We start from the raw sequence: 12110 nt of genomic DNA, 5'->3' as shown, positions 1-12110 counted from the left end.
TGCTGATCAGGATGATTGGGTGTCCTTCTTGACTTTGGCTGAGTTCGCCCTTAATAATCGGGCCAGCTCGGCTACTTTGGTTTCGCCTTTCTTCTGTAATTCTGGTTTCCATCCTCGTTTCTCTTCAGGGCAGGTTGAGCCTTCGGACTGTCCTGGTGTGGATACTGTGGTGGACAGGTTGCAGCAGATTTGGACTCATGTGGTGGACAATTTGACATTGTCCCAGGAGAAGGCTCAACGTTTCGCTAACCGCCGGCGCTGTGTTGGTCCCCGACTTCGTGTTGGGGATTTGGTTTGGTTGTCGTCTCGTTATGTTCCTATGAAGGTTTCCTCTTCTAAGTTTAAGCCTCGTTTCATTGGTCCGTGTAAGATTTTTGAAGTTCTCAATCCTGTGTCATTTCGTTTGGCCCTTCCAGCTTCTTTTGCCATCCATAATGTGTTCCATAGGTCGTTATTGTGGAGATACGTGGCGCCTATGGTTCCCTCCGTTGACCCACCTGCCCCGGTGTTGGTCGAGGGGGAGTTGGAGTATGTGGTGGAGAAGATTTTAGATTCTCGTATTTCGAGACGGAAACTCCAGTAGCTGGTCAAGTGGAAGGGTTATGGTCAGGAAGATAATTCCTGGGTTGTTGCCTCTGATGTTCATGCTGCCGATCTGGTTCGTGCCTTTCATTTGGCTTGTCCTGAGCAGCCTGGGGGTTCTGGTGAGGGTTCGGTGACCCCTCCTCAAGGGGGGTGTACTGTTGTGAATTCTGTTATCGAACTCCCTCCTGTGGTCATAAATGGTACTTCGGCGAGTTCTGTCCATGGACTCCCTCTGGTGGCTGTGAGTGGAGCTGCTGGTTCTGAGGTTCCTTCCACAGGTGACCTAGTTTAGTCTTAGGCTGGCTGCTCTATTTAACTCCACTCTGATCGTTACTCCATGCCAGCTGTCAATGTTCTTGTACTGGTTCAGTTCGCTCTTGGATCTTTCTGGTGACCTGTCTACTCCAGCAGAAGCTAAGTCCCTGCTAGTTAATTATTTGTTCATTGTTTCCTTGTCCAGCTTGCTATCATGATTTTGCCTTGCTAGCTGGAAGCTCTGGGATGCAGAGTGGCACCTCCGCACCGTGAGTCGGTGCGGAGGTCTTTTTGCACACTCTGCGTGGTCTTTTTGTAGTTTTTTGTGCTGACCGCAAAGATACCTTTCCTATCCTCAGTCTGTTTAGTAAGTCGGGCCTCCCTTTGCTGAAACCTGTTTCATTTCTGTGTTTGTGACTTTCCTCTTTACTCACTGTCAATATATGTGGGGGGCTGCCTTTTCCTTTGGGTAATTTCTCTGAGGCAAGGTAGGCTTTATTTTCTTTCTCTAGGGCTAGTTAGCTCTTAGGCTGTGAAGAGGCGTCTAGGTAGAGTTAGGTACGCTCCACGGCTATTTCTAGTTGTGTGATAGGATTAGGGGTTGCGGTCAGCAGAGCTCCCACTTCCCAGAGCTTGTCCTGTCTGAGTTTAACCATCAGGTCGTTCCGGGTGCTCCTAACCACCAGGTCCATAACAGAACTCATGTTAATCCACTTTGTGGCAATTTAAAGCACCCTTTTTTTTGGGTGGGAGACTGCAGGAAAAAACAGGCCCTGTGTATTAAACTACACACAATGTACACGGCAGGACGTGGGTGGCAGATATACGCCAAACAGAACTCACGTTAATCCACTTAGTGGCAATTAAAAGCACCCTTTTTATTTTTTTTGTGGGAGACTGCAGGAAAAAACAGGCCCAGTGTATGACACCACACAATGTACAAGGCAGAACGTGGGTGGCAGATATACACCAAACAGAACTCACGTTGATCCACTTAGTGGCAATTTAAAGCACCCTTTTTTTTGGGGGGGGGGAGACTGCAGGAAAAAACAGGCCCTGTGTGTTAAACTACACACAATGTACAATGCAGAACGTGGCTGGCAGATATACGCCAAACAGAAATCATGTAGATCCACTTAGTGGCAATGTAAAGCTCCCTTTTTTGGGGGGGGATGGGAGACTGCAGGAAAAAAAAAGCACTGTGTATTACACCACACAATGGACAAGGCAGAACGTGGGTGGCAGATATACGCCAAACAGAACTCACGTTAATCCACTTAGTGGCAATTTAAAGCACCCTTTTTTTTGGGTGGGAGACTGCAGGAAAAAACAGGCCCTGTGTGTTAAACTACACACAATGTACAAAGCAGAACGTGGGTGGCAGATATACGCCAAACAGAACTCACGTTAATCCACTTAGTGGCAATTTAAAGCACCCTTTTTTTGGGGGGGGAGACTGCAGGAAAAAACAGGCCCTGTGTGTTAAACTACACACAATGTACAAGGCAGAACGTGGGTGGCAGATATACGCCAAACAGAACTCACGTAGATCCACTTAGTGGCAATGTAAAGCTCCCTTATTTTGGGGGGGGGGATGGGTGACTGCAGGAAAATAAAGCACTGTGTATTACACCACACAATGGACAAGGCAGAACGTGGCTGGTAGATATACGCCAAACAGAATTCAAGTTAATCCACTTAGTGGCAATTTAAAGCCGCCTTTTTTATTTTTTTGTGGGAGACTGCAGGAAAAAACAGGCCCTGTGTGTTAAACTACACACAATGTACAAAGCAGAACGTGGGTGGCAGATAGACGCCAAACAGAACTCACGTTAATCCACTTAGTGGCAATTTAAAGCACCCTTTTTATTTTTTGTGTGGGAGACTGCAGGAAAAAACAGGCCCAGTGTATGACACCACACAATATACAAGGCAGAACGTGGGTGGCAGATATACACCAAACAGAACTCACGTTGATCCACTTAGTGGCAATTCAAAGCACCCTTTTTTTGGGGGGGTGGGAGACTGCAGGAAAAAACAGGCCCTGTGTATTACACCATACAATGGACAAGGCAGAACGTGGCTGGCAGATATACGCCAAACAGAACTCACGTTAATCCACTTAGTGGCAATTTAAAGCACCTTTTTTTTGGGTGGGAGACTGCAGGAAAAAACAGGCCCTGTGTGTTAAACTACACACAATGTACAAAGCAGAACGTGGGTGGCAGATATACGCCAAACAAAACTCACGTTAATCCACTTAGTGGCAATTTAAAGCACCCTTTTCATTTTTTTGTGTGGGAGACTGCAGGAAAAAACAGACCCTGTGTGTGACACCACACAATGTACAAAGCAGAACGTGGGTGGCAGATATATCAAAAAATACAAGGGCTGTAGTCTCCCTACAATGATCAAAGGACAAGTATGGCAGCAATAAAAAGGACTGCTGCACACAAAACAGTATGGACAAAGAAACAAGATAACTGTGCAGAAAGAAGCAACAGGAAAAAAGCAGTTGGTTTGCACAGCGGCGTACACACAGCAATACAGCTATCAGGGAGCTTTAGAATGCAGCCTAAGAAGCTACAGAGCTGATGCACCCCCCAAAAAAAAACACTGTCCCTGCAAAGAAAAGGTGGTGTTGGACAGTGGAAATTGCTACAGCACAAGCGGTTTATGGGTTAATATTCCCTCCCTAAGTATATCCCTGCTTCTGACAAAGCTGCAGCAACCTCTCCCTATGCTCAGATCGGCAGAAGTAAGATGGCGGTCGGCGTGCACTCCCCTTTATAGCCCCTGTGACGCCGCAGAAAGCAAGCCAATCACTGCCATGCCCTTCTCTAAGATGGTGGGGACCGAGACCTATGTCATCAAGCTGCCCACACTCTGAGTGCACCTTCATTGGCTGAGAAATGGTGCTTAAAGTGTCATATGAAACGCGACTTTGACACGCAGATCGCCAACCTCATGGCCGATCCCACAGTGGGATCGGGTCGGGTTTCACGAAACCCGACTTTGCCAAAAGTCAGCAATTTATGAAAATGTCCGATCCGTTTCGCTCAACCCTATATTGGTTGTTTGTTATTTTAATCTTTTTTTTACAGATGACACTGGCATCGGGGATCAAAATGACAAGTGATGGTGAGTATGTAATCTATGTTATATGTACTGTATGTCTGCATGTATGTATTGTATGTACTGTATGAATGTATTGTATGCAGTATGTATACAGTATGTATGTAGTATGTATGTATGTAGTATGTATGTAGTATGTATGTATGTTGTATGTATGTATGTAGTGTGCATGTATGTATGTAGTATGTATGTATGTATGTATGTAGTATATACTGTATGTAGTATGTATGTATGTATGTAGTATGTATGTAGTATGTAAGGGCTTGCGGAACGCACCGAATAAATATAGATGTTTTACTGTAATTGATGCATTCGCAGCCCGGGGTCCACCGTGCAGGAGAACCTGCTGCTAGCAAACGGCGGCACTATATGGCGGTATGAACTAGCTCTGTTACTTTACAGAGTAGCCGTGAAAGCAAAGCACTGTGCCCTGTTAGACTTTCACAGAGGCACAAGCTAACTACCCAAAAGAGAGCAGTCAGTGGTCATGCACGCACACAAAACTCCTCGCCGGAGGTGCCAGCATTCTAGGGGCTTATTTCAGCCTGGTCCCTGAATACATACAAACACAATCTCCTCACCAGAGGTGCCAGCATTCTAGGGGCTTATTTCAGCCGGGTCCCTGAACACAGTCTTACATGACCACACAGGCGCAAAGCACATAACTTAGAAAGATACTAGCGCATGGCCGTGCGAGCCTTAAATAGTTGCAGCACGTACAGGACCCTCCTAGAAGGACCAATGAGAAGCTGCTACAGAGCCTGAGCACCTACAGGACCTTCCTACAAGGACCAATGGATTTAGCTGCAGTATCTGAACACGTGACCCTCGATCTACACTGAGAGATCTTACTCTGGGGATGCTCAGAACGAGAAAAGCAGGACTTAGTCCTAGAAGCGTCTGCTCGCCGCTGCCCAGCACTGACTTCAATGGCAGAAGCAGGAAAAGCAGCAGTAACTCTTTGTACAGAGTCAGACCTAGCAAGACGCTGGGACCTATGTCTCTGCCGAGCAGGCTCCACTCCACTTTAAAAGACAACTTGGAGGAAAATGCCACTGTGTCTAGTGAACCCCCTCCTATGGTCACTAGACACGATCGTTTCCCGACCGCCGTGGACATCGATTAGCGTAATGTCCCAGTTGTTGGCAATTTTTACACACCACAGGTACTCGAGCGGTCTGAGACCTAGGTCCCACTCGAGAAACCTCCATGGCCTCATGGGAGTCGGATGCCAAAACAGGAGATTCTAGAGGTTTGGCAAAGGTGGGAGCCAGCCGAAACCTCTGCCTACACTGGGTCCGCTCCAACCTCTGCTCGTTAAAACGGCGGTCGATGCGGGTAGATATGGAAATGAGCTCCTCCAGTGTGGCGGGAATCTCCCTACTGGCTAAGGCGTCCTTTACATGATCTGCCAGTCCTTTCCAGAACACCAGAATAATGACTTTATCTGGCCATTCTAGCTCAGAGGCTAGAGTCTGGAATTGGATGGCAAACTGGCTGACCATGGACGGACCCTGAGTAATTGCCAACAATTGGAGCGTGTTATCGTGGGTGACACGAGGTCCCAAAAAGACCTGCCTCAGAGCATCCAGGAAGAGAGGAGCACTCTGTACCACACGATCATCACGCTCCCAAAGCGGCATTGCCCACTCCAACGCCCTGCCCGACAAAAGAGATATAATGAATCCCACTCTCACCAGTTCTGTAGGAAAACGTGCAGCCAGGAGCTCGAGGTGTATGGAGCACTGGCTCACGAATCCCCGACATAGCTTACTGTCACCAGCAAACTTGTCTGGAAGCGGGAGATGGGATATAGTCGGAGCAGGGGTGGCAGCGGACAAACTGGCTGCAGCTACACTTGCAGCCTGAACAGCGACAGCAGTGACATCCACAGCTGAGGTTGTACGCTCAAGAGCCGCCAACCTACCCTCCAGCTGCTGGATGTACTGCTGTAGACGCTGATCGTCCACCATTTGCTAGCCAGACCCCGGCGCTAGTATACTGATAGGGCTAGCGGAACGCACCGAATAAATATAGATGTTTTACTGTAGTTGATGCGTTTGCAGCCCGGGGTCCACCGTGCAGGAGAACCTGCTGCTAGCAAACGGCGGCACTATATGGCGGTATGAACTAGCTCTGTTACTTTACAGAGTAGCCGTGAAAGCAAAGCACTGCGCCCTGTTAGACTTTCACAGAGGCACAGGCTAACTACCCAAAAGAGAGCAGTCAGTGGTCATGCACGCACACAAAACTCCTCGCCGGAGGTGCCAGCATTCTAGGGGCTTATTTCAGCCTGGTCCCTGAATACATACAAACACAATCTCCTTGCCAAAGGTGCCAGCATTCTAGGGGCTTATTTCAGCCGGGTTCCTGAACACAGTCTTACATGACCACACAGGCGCAAAGCACATAACTTAGAAAGATACTAGCGCATGGCCGTGCGAGCCTTAAATAGTTGCAGCACGTACAGGACCCTCCTAGAAGGACCAATGAGAAGCTGCTACAGAGCCTGAGCACCTACAGGACCTTCCTAGAAGGACCAATGGATTTAGCTACAGTATCTGAACATGTGACCCTCTATCTCCACTGAGAGATCTTACTCTGGGCATGCTCAGAACGAGAAAAGCAGGACTTAGTCCTAGAAGCGTCTGCTTGCCACTGCCCAGCACTGACTTCAATGGCAGAAGCAGGAAAAGCAGCAGTAACTCTTCGTACAGAGTCAGACCTAGCAAGATGCTGGGACCTATGTCTCTGCCGAGCAGGCTCTACTGCGGCAGGAGAAGAATGGGAGACCGCAGTGGAGATAACCCGAAATTTTCCCCTGTGCAGAGGCGGGAACTCGACCCCTAATATAGTATGTAAGTAGTATATATGATGTATGCAGTATGTATGTTTTTTTTTTTTTACATTCAACACATTAGCCGGATGATGGGACTACTACTGTTCCATAATTGGCTAATATGTCAATCACTGCCATTGTAGCAGGCATAGCCCGATGGGACTAGTAGTCCCATCAGACGATGCCTGCACACATGCACCGACCCTAGAGAGGCCCGTACAGACCCCCGGCAGGCCGCAGAGACCCCAGAGAGGCCCGTACAGACCCCCGGCAGGCCGGACAGACCCAAGAGAGGCCCGTACAGACCCCCAGCAGGCCGCACAGACCCCCGACAGGCTGCACAGACCCACCGAGAGGCCCGTACAGATCCCTGGCAGGCCACACAGACCCCAGAGAGGCCCGTACAGACCCCCGGCAGGCCACACAGACCACCGGCAGGCCACACAGACCCCCCGAGAGGCCCGTACATATCCCCGTCAGGCCGCACAGACCCCCGAGAGGCCCGTACAGACCCCTGGCCGGCCACACATACCCCCGAGAGGCCCATACAGACCCCTGGCAGGCCTGCACAGACCCCCTGCAGGCCCGCACAGACCCCCCACGGTCCCACACAGTCATGCAGTCTCTGCCCACACACCGCTCACCCTCTTCTCCCCTCCGGAACAGGATGTCAATGACAGAAAGGGCTTATTTTAATTCCGATACTTGGGTCCCATTGACTTGCATTGGTGTCGGGTATCGGCGATATCCGATATTTTTTGGATATTGGCCGATCCAATCGGATACCGATATTTCTGAATATCGGAAGGTATCGCTCAACACTAGGTGTGGGCATCAATACACATTCCTATATTGTATGACATAATATAAGAGTATCCCTGACTCTTACACAATTACTGGCTGAGAGATGACCTGTTTATTACAACTGTAATTATTACTGTATTAGATTCAGAGCCTGATGTCAGTAAACTATTACATCTATAGTCTACTGTATCAAATAAATGGATTAGTTGTCTTCTCTGACACCGTATTGTACTCCTGCAAAAACAGAGAAACGAGACAGTATGTATCTGTAGGGTCATTTACTAAATACCTATGTTAAGCAGACACAGCTTATATGTCTATTAGAGGCGCCGCAGCCTGATGTTCGTATATTTAGGCTATATGGATAGTGACAAGTTCACCAAATAATTGTTGGCTCTTGCTTGCTCCCCTCTACTTTTAAAGGAGTTTTCCACTGTTAGAAAAGTGGACACCAAATATTTAATGCAATGTCAAATCACAAAGGATATTATTCTCACCCTCCCCAGGTCCAGCGCCAATTCTCCACCGCTGCGCCAGTCTTCGTGTTTTGACTGCCGCAGTAACATCATAACAACAGAGCTTGGTTCATACAGACAAAGGAATATAAAGACAACTTCAAATTGACCTGAAACAACATTTACACCTTAGATATGCTATGTACAAAACTCATGTTATTAACAGAAGGTGTGCAGCATCTGAGGTCCGATGTTGCTTTACATCACTTCTGCATAAAACACACTGAAGTTCCTGAAGAACCTCTTGTTAAAGGGAACCTGTCAGCTGATAACACAAAAAAATTGTTAAAAAGATTCAGCGCCAATACAGGTGATTGACAGTTCTGGGGGCAGCAGATGTACCTGGATGTAGTCATGCAGGTAGGCTGCAAGTCATGCTGCTGGTGGCTTGAGGAACATAAATCTGTAGACAGGTTCCCTTTAAAGAAGATCTTTTACGAGCTCAAAAATGGCCCGTTTTGGCTCGTTTTTTCCTCACTGCTTTGCTGAGTATTGTGGGGTATTTTTTGTTTCTTAAAAAATTGGTTACGGAGATATATATTGTGCACATTTTTTCCAGTCCTTGTCTGCTTTTTTATAGATCAGCCTATAGTCATGCCCCTTGAGAGTCCTGTGAGCCACACACCCCTGGTAAAGATCATGAACAGATTTCTTCAGAATTTTAAAACAAAAAATACTCAGGTGAGCAGCAGGAATAAAATAAAAATAAAAACTAGCCACTTTTTTCTGGGTGACAGCTCCTCTTTAAGGTGAACAGTGATGTTTGTGCCAGTCTTGATGATGGGGCATGTTGGAGTCAAAGGCATCTGATTCATTAGGTGATGCATGCCTTTCCATTAATCAAGTGAGTCTGAAAGTAATGTACACCTCAGACTCCAGGCAGGTGGGTAACATTTGTGTACTAAAGAACACCTCCGCTTGTTATGAGTTAAACAAGCTGCGGTGTCACACCCGTTTTAGAGCTGGGCGAAACCAGCACAAAAATCTTTGCACCTCCTCTAGTTGCTCAAGTGTTTTGCACCAGAATTCCGGAGAACCCACTTTGATGAACCGATGCCTACATGTCAGTCACTACGTGACTAACACTTGGGAAGACACTTCTGTCCAAAGAGATTTTAGAATTGTCAGGTTTTAATATCTGAATGTGAACTCTATCATCTTAACAGCCATCCACTCAACATATCTTGGCATCGCTGCATCAAAGGTCTTACAATCTAGTAGGATCTGGTTGGTTTCTTTCTGTCAGGAAGAACCTAACTTCACTAATGTAGACAAGAAATAATCTTGTGGAGAAAATAGTATATATTTACACAGTGGTGAGAATTTCATGTCAAGAGCACCTTTAGAAATATATTTACTTTAAAAAATTGTGACGTGTTCAGTACTTATTTCATCCGCTGTAAATATACAGTGGGGATAAATAAGTACCGGTATTTGATACAATACCAATTTTGTCGTGTTTCAAGTTTTTCCACCTACAAATAATGGAGAGGTCTGTAATTTTTATCGTAGGTACACTTCAACTGTGAAATACAGAATCTAAAAATAAAAACCAGAAAATCACATTGTATGATTTTTTACATAACTTATTTGTTCACCCAGCAGCAGACCAAACAGGAGACCAACAAACTTCTGATCCAGCAGTATCAACAGCAGCAGCAGAAGTTAAAGCAGCAGCTTCTACAGCAGCAACAGCGGCAGATCGTACAGGTTCAGCAGCAGCACTAGCAGCACATGGCTCTCCTTCAGAAACTGTCCAGGCCAGGGAGATGGAATGTCAGGTGAACAGTATGGGAGGCCTTGCAGAAAATGACTTTGTAAGACAACGTTGAGGCTTTTCTGATTCTCTTTGAAAGAGTGGCAGACAAGAATAAACTACCCCCAGAGAAATGGGTGGAGGTCCTGATGCCGTATCTCACTGGGGAATCACAGAAGGTGTATTATGACCTTGCCATGCAGGATGCCAAGGAGTATGAAAATCTGAAGGCAGAAATTATAGTATGTTTGGGCATAACCCTGGCAGTTTGGACACAATGGGGGCACCTCTGGCGCTACCAAAAGAACCCTCCCTCATCCCAGATGTTCGACTTGTTACACCTGGTACAAAAATGGCTGCAGCATGAGACCTGCTTTCTGGCACAGATGGTGGAAAGAGTGGTACGGAACTAATTTATCCTCTCACTACCTATGACTGTGCAAAGCTGGGTTACCCAAGAAGATCCCTAGAATGCAAATGACCCAGAGAGCCTAGTGGTAAGGGGCTATAGAACTCCCTGAGCAGTCAAGGGGACCTGATTTCACATGTCAGGGTCACCCAGAAGAAGGAGCCCTATATCTGAGTGCTTCCTCAAGGCACGATGCAAGGAGTATAGTCCGTTAACTCGGGTGAAACAGGTGAAACTATTTAAACCTGGGGAACAAGTGCGGGTGTTGTTGCCCATTGGGGGGAGCAAGTTCCTTGTCAAGTGGCGGGGACCCTATGAAGTGTTGGAAAGGGTTAGTGGGGCCTCTATAAGTTTAACAACCAATGAAAAGCAAGCTCCATAGCTATGTCATATCAGCTTGGTCAAGCCTTGGCGGGATGGGGTTCATGATTGCTTGGGTACAGGTGCCCAGCTCCCGGCTTGGGGCAGAAGGGGTGCAAATGTAGACAGGCAGCTAGATAGGAGGCACTGAGAGGGTTAATACAACCAAAATATAAGTCCAGGTTTGTTAGGAATGATTAGATGAGATGGGCGGAAGTAGTCATTCCCCCTCTCCAATCAAGGTGTTGCAGCTGGTTTAAAAGGGCAGCTGAGTTGCTTGTTCCTTGGCTGGGAGTAGAGGTGTAAACATCTCTGGTATTTGGGTCTGTGTGTTGAGGTGGAAACATCCCTAAAGGTACCGTCACACTAAGCGACGCTGCAGCGATACCGACAACGATCCGGATCGCTGCAGCGTCGCTGTTTGGTCGCTGGAGAGCTGTCACACAGACAGCTCTCCAGCGACCAACTATGCCGGTAACCAGGGTAAACATCCGGTTACTAAGCGCAGGGCCGCACTTAGTAACCCGATGTTTACCCTGGTTACCAGCGTAAAAGTTAAAAAAAAAAACCACTACATACTTACCTTCCGCTGTCTGTCCCTCGGCGCTCTGCTTCTCTGCCCTGTGTAAGCACAGCGGCCGGAAAGCACAGCAGTGACGTCACCGCTCTGCTTTCCGGCCGCTGTGCTTACACAGGGCAGAGAAGCAGAGCGCCGAGGGACAGACACCGGAAGGTAAGTATGTAGTGTTTGTTTTTTTTTTACTTTTACGCTGGTAACCAGGGTAAACATTGGGTTACTAAGCGCGGCCCTGCGCTTAGTAACCCGATGTTTACCCTGGTTACCAGCGAAGACATCGCTGAATCGGCGTCACACACGCCGATTCAGCGATGTCAGCAGGAAGTCCAGCGACGAAATAGAGTGCTGGACTTTCTGCAGCGACCAACGACATCACAGCAGGATTCTGATCGCTGCTGCCTGACAAACTGAACGATATCGCTATCCAGGACGCTGCAACGTCACGGATCGCTAGCGATATCGTTTAGTGTGACGGTACCTTAAGATCTTGTCTCTGTGGGAGCTGGAGAGACCTGTTACCTCTGGTCACACTGTGTGGTGAGAATCTGGACAATATTGTGAAGGGATGAGCCCTGTACCACTGTATGGAATATTTTATTTTGTCTTATGACAGAAGGCCGTTTATCTGTTTTCTGGAAAATATTTATGAACTTTAATAAATCTGTCTGCTTGGACAAATAAACTGCATGACTGTGTGAGCACTACCTACTACCTGAGCGTGAAACCCAATGTTTCCATTTTAGTAAAACCTTTCTGCTTTATAATTTTTCAGATTGGAAAAAGCAGGCCACAGAATGTAGAGGAACGGTTGATGGGAATACCTAGAAGTATAAGCAAAGTCTGCTACAATACATCCAATAAAGGGAAAATACAGT

General features: G+C 47.2%; 1 long non-coding RNA gene across 1 annotated transcript; it reads left to right on the top strand.

Annotated features, from left to right (window-relative positions):
- Positions 1–3957: 3957 nt before the first annotated feature.
- Positions 3958–12035, top strand: LOC138667702 (uncharacterized). The gene is made up of 3 exons (XR_011318894.1): positions 3958–3981; positions 8714–8814; positions 12008–12035. It is a non-coding gene; the product is annotated as an uncharacterized lncRNA (long non-coding RNA).
- The last annotated feature ends 75 nt before the right edge of the window (positions 12036–12110 follow it).

The sequence above is a fragment of the Ranitomeya imitator genome, chromosome 2 (assembly GCF_032444005.1).
Source record: "Ranitomeya imitator isolate aRanImi1 chromosome 2, aRanImi1.pri, whole genome shotgun sequence".
Taxonomy (NCBI): Eukaryota; Metazoa; Chordata; class Amphibia; order Anura; family Dendrobatidae; genus Ranitomeya; species Ranitomeya imitator.
The sequence above is the reverse complement of the archived record's forward strand: the minus strand, read 5'-3'. Positions and strand labels throughout refer to the sequence as shown.